The 5,282-nt window shown below is 39.9% G+C and overlaps 1 protein-coding gene across 1 annotated transcript in view; it reads right to left on the bottom strand.

Moving 5' to 3' along the window:
* The window catches only part of LOC117172047 (vacuolar ATPase assembly integral membrane protein VMA21 homolog), a 160,473-nt gene that overhangs the window by 27,633 nt on the left and 127,558 nt on the right, over positions 1–5,282 (bottom strand). The gene's annotated exons all lie outside the window — the stretch shown is intronic.

Genomic DNA, 5,282 nt, shown 5'->3' with positions numbered 1-5,282 from the left:
GTTATGGCTCAACCATGACGTGATGGGTGATTTTTGATACCGAATTTGAATTCAGCGCCCCAAAATCCATAGGAATACGTATGTCTTGTTACCAGATCCGCAAACTTTTTTTGTGTGGCTGCGTTATTAATAATTGATGCAGAATTGTAAATTAAATTAATTATTTTTAATTCAAAGAATTCTAATGATTTTGATAAAGAATTGCTCAAAAAATCGCTGGTAAATAATTATTTAATTTTTTAATAAAACGACAATAAATATTTAGTTACATTTACTTTCTATTTAAATTTATTATTTTTATTCCTCTGACTCCCTTTATCGTATGAAAAAGCCTTAAATAATAGCCATAAATAAGTAGGATGAAAACTAAAGAGCAAATTAGGAGAAGACGATTGACTGGTTTCTATTGCTCTATTGTATTCATACCCAAAGTAAGGCCACCATGAAACTCCAACTTTTATTTCAGAAATGTAAATAAAAAAAGTAATGTTATTTCACATGTTGATCTCCATAATTAATGAAATAATAATATTAGTAATAATAATAATTGGTGGCTCAGTTAGTTAGACGCTCGGAATTCACTTCAGAAGTCTGGAGGTCCGGGGTTTGATCCCTCAGCCGGTACCTCTGGAAATTTTTTTATGTACCTTTACCGAGGTTCTGTTGGTTTGGAACCCACCTTAAGCTGCAGGTCACCCCATCGTTTACTTGACTGCAACCCAATCCGCCAATGATGGAGTAGAAACCAGGTTTTGCCCAATATGTCGGGCACACTGTTCTCGTCAGATCACTTGATTGCATTATAAAAATGCGTCCGCGACTGATGATATATACAGGGACAGCCCCGTGTTAAATAATCAAGATAAAATCCAACTCTAACCAAAAATGCCTTCGATCTATTGGGCAGTAACCATCTTAAGCCTCTGGCAACATCAATACAACATATTCTAAATAAATAATAATAATAAATATGTTCCTCTATACCAAAGGTGATATGCGTTAATGTCGCGGTAAGGCTTGAGTTTTCCTCTCATGACTTTGAGGGCTATGCATCAATTGCTACTGGCTGGGTTTCCCATGCCAAATAGGCTGACAACGAAGAAAAGAAGGACTAAGTAGAACACCAAAACCCATAAATGAAAAATGGAGAGTATATTAAAGGTTTTGAAACGCTTGTCGCTTCCCGAGTATCGTCGGGGCGCCTCTGGAGCCACAGCTGGGGGCCACAGCATGCGGGCCGGTGGCGATGGTGAGCTGCGAGATTGTCAGGCAGATTTCACTAATCAAACAGCTGGTCACAAAAGGTAAGCAGTGGAACATCAACTGTGTCTGCTGAGGATGCTTTAGCTGACGTTAGCTATTTGCAGCCAAACACCTCGACAGAAATACCATGGGAGAGCATCAATTGGGATACCACATTGAAAGAGGAATTGGTGCATCTCTATTACGAAAGTGCGAACTTTGAAACGAAAATGGAAAAAGGATACAATTTAAGAACTAAATTTGTTGCAAAGTATTCTAATATACAAAAAGTCGCACTAAGAGATCTTATCGCTAAGTTGAGGGACATTAGGACTAATGTACACGTGACAGAAGACCGAGCAATGGAGATTAAACAACAGGTAGATTTGGCGTGGAAAAACGACGGCAATGAACATCAGTTAGAGCAAGCCACGTCAAACGGTCAAGCAGGAGCAATTCATGTTCTTCCTCAACCTATTGATGCACCAAGACCACCATATCCTCCTGAGGTGGATGGCCTTATACAACCAGAGGCAAAATCAGAGGTTCAGCAACCAAAAAAGCGACGAAAATGGACATATCATATGAACAGAGATATTATGCGCCTTTATATTTTGGCAGAGAAATGTGGCAAAGTGTGAGCAGAGTACATCATAGACTCTTCTTACTTAAATGCCCAGAGCTAGCCACAAAAATAAATGAGCAGAATGTGGCAGGTCAAAAACGCTCAATATCTGTAAACAGACTTGCTTCAGCTGTTGAGATAGCTGCTATCAAAATGGAAGTGGAACAGCAGCTTCCTATTGATGAACTTGCCTTGCAACGTGTGAAAAACGAATACTTGATTGATGCTAAAGGCATAGGTGCTAGGGAAAATGAACATCATGAACCGAATCCATTAGAACCACCTCCGGATATTAATAACGATGATGTGGGTAGGGAAAACCCAGAAAAACTACAGCACCTTGAAAGAAATTTTGGTCATGCTTTACTAGAGTTCAGATATGTAGAACCAAAACTAAGGCATTCTCTGCCCAAGATGAACATCACAAATGATCTGCGTGCACTAATAGCAAATCTCGACAGTAAGGTTTTACCTACGTATTTGAACGTAGCACAACTGCGTAAGAGGTGCAAACTCTTGTATACTGTGCAGCTGTGTCACCGTTAGAACGTTGCACCGTAAAACTAGGCCTGCAAATGCAGTTTTTGTCAAAGCAAGGGATCGAAATCCACCATGGAAGATCAGGTTGGATATGGAGGTCAGCAAAGTAAGGTGCAAATTAGATCGATTAACTCACAATAAAAAAGGAAATAGTGCCAGAAAGCTGATAAACTATGTCACTAAAATCATCCACCCTCGGAACATCGAGACATTAACATCAGCAATATTGGATGAGATTATAGACTCCCAACGACACAGTCTTGATGTTCTTACTGCAAGAGACTGCGTCGGTACAAGAAAAGTAGTGCACGAAAGCGACAAAATCTAAACTTTCAGACGGCTGAAAGAAGATTCTATCGTGAACTGAGAGTAAAGACAAATAACCAGCAAGACACCTAATTCCCTCAATTGGAAGATATGACTAACTACTGGTCGGGTGTTTGGGGAAAAATGAACAGATGCAATTTGGACACTGCGTGGTTCAAACTGGAGGAATCAAGAGCAAGCAATAGCCTTGAAATGAAACTGAAACACATCACAGCTTTAGATGTTTCAGCGGTCTTGAAAAGGGCAAGTAATTGGTAAGCTCCAGGTCCGAACATGGTGCACAACTTCTGGTAAAAGTACCTGACGAGTGTGCATCTTGCGTTGGCAAGGTGTTTTCAGAAGATCATTGAACACCCAGATCTAATACCAGGTTTTATGCTCCAGAGTACTACGTATATGATACCAAAAAAACTAGACGCTCAAACTCCATCTGCCTTTCGACCGATAGCCTGTCTTCCAACAATTTATAAATGTCTTACAGTCATCACACTAAACAGCATGTCTCATGGGTTCAGAAGTCATGATAATGAGGATGGTCATAAAGTGACCCATCTTCTTTACATGGATGACCTGAAGCTGTATGCTAGTTCAGTCAAGAAACTGCAGCAAGTGACCGATGCCACAAAGCAGTTTTCCAACGATATCGACATGGAGTTCAGAATAGATAAATGTAGAACAGTGCATTTAATCAGAGGGGGATTAGGGACCGCAGAGTCAGAGAATGAGTTCGAAAATGACATAGAGACAATGACTGCAGGCGAATCATATAAATATCTGGGGACTCTTGAATCTAAGGGTATTCGGCATACGAAAATTAAGACAAGCCTAACCACTGATCAAAATGAATGAAGTGGATAGTGAGGCATCCAATATTTGGCTAAGGAAGAGTATTCTGTATTCAAAGAGGGAAGAATACGTCATTGCGATACTGGACAAGGTTGCCAGTACCAGGAAATACCGGTGCCGATTATGTGGAGATACCAACGAATCCATCGAGTACATTATTGATGGCTGTTGCGTAATAGCTCAGTGAGAATATACGCACAGACATAATGCTGTAGTCGGCATTATACATCAACAAGTTGCCCTAAACCTAGGACTCTTAAAAGAATGGATGCCTTTTTATAGATACATTCCAATGCCCGTTTTAGAAAGCGACGATTACATCTTATATTGGGATGTTACCATCCAAACGGATCATTTCATCCGGGCCAATTGACCTGACATCGTGATGCGAGAAAAAAAGGTGAAAGAGTCTACATCATCGACATTTTTTGTCCACTTAACCGAAATTTGGAGTCAGTCTATACAACGGCTACAGGCGATGTGCACACAAGATGCACAAATATACAGTCTTATCACAAGAAATATACACATACAAAACAGAAATCGACACAAACAAATAACATGTTTTTTTTTTGTTTTTTTTTTGTTTCAAGTTCTATTCAAGGAAGACATCGATGGACTTAGAATAGAGGAAATAAAGTTCGAGTAAAGATAAGCCGTGAAATTTAATAGACTATGCAAATGGAAATTACATGTAAGAAAAGAAAAAGTACTAGATAGTAATAGCAACGGATAATTATGTTAGGATTAGGATTTATATTGTGGGTATAAGGAAGCAAAGTAGAAGATAGGTTAGGGTGCAGATTTTGCGGGATAAACACTCCGAGAGAACTCTTCAGCGTTTCGGTGTCTGCTAACGCTATTAGAATCAGGAAATAGACCAAAAATTAAATAAAAATAGAAATCAGAATCCGAATGTCTCCAAAAAAGACAAATACAACTTTCACATAAATATGGACACGCAATTAAAATAAGACACTATCGGATTCTGAAGGTATTAAAAACAAAGTCCAAAATAATTAAGGGGGTACTATATACAACGTCCCGTACAAAGGGGGGGGGGGGGGGGGGGGGGACGCAGTTGCAATCGAAAGCCCGGGTGAACAGGCCCTGGTCACATTTTTATACAATTTTTTGAAACACTCCGATTATTCACGAATAATCGGAGGTTTCCCGCTCACTCCCGGGAACGGAAAGGAAGACGCGACAGTCCCAAAGTCGAGTTTACCCAAGTTCGCGCGTACTGACCGGTCAGCTCTTACGCGTTCCCCAGAAACCGGTAATTAGAATATCGCGGATAACTGAGTGTCTCTCGCGAGTGCCCAGGATGAATCTGTGCCGAGGGTTTCCTTATTTATGAGAGGTCCAGAACGTTTGCCAGTCCCCATACATCTGGAAGCAGCTACCAGAGTTCTCCAGGATTATTATCATTGCCCGTTGGCATCCATATACAAGCTATATTCAACGGTAGGACAACCAATAAATGATCATAGCTACTCCGTTATATCTGGCGACCTTCCGAGAAAACCCACATATTATCGCAAAATTTCAAATTCTCCAAAATGGCAGTTGCCAAGTGCGGAGCACATAATTCATTACCAAGCTGAGAAAAGGAAGTCAGTGGTTTTTTGTAATAGATCAAAATATTGAAAATTCTCGTATAAAATTGATGATTGAAATATGCTATATATGTAACCATGTA

This window comes from Belonocnema kinseyi, chromosome 4 (assembly GCF_010883055.1).
Source record: "Belonocnema kinseyi isolate 2016_QV_RU_SX_M_011 chromosome 4, B_treatae_v1, whole genome shotgun sequence".
NCBI classification, from domain to species: Eukaryota; Metazoa; Arthropoda; class Insecta; order Hymenoptera; family Cynipidae; genus Belonocnema; species Belonocnema kinseyi.
This window is presented reverse-complemented; position numbering and strand designations above follow the sequence as displayed.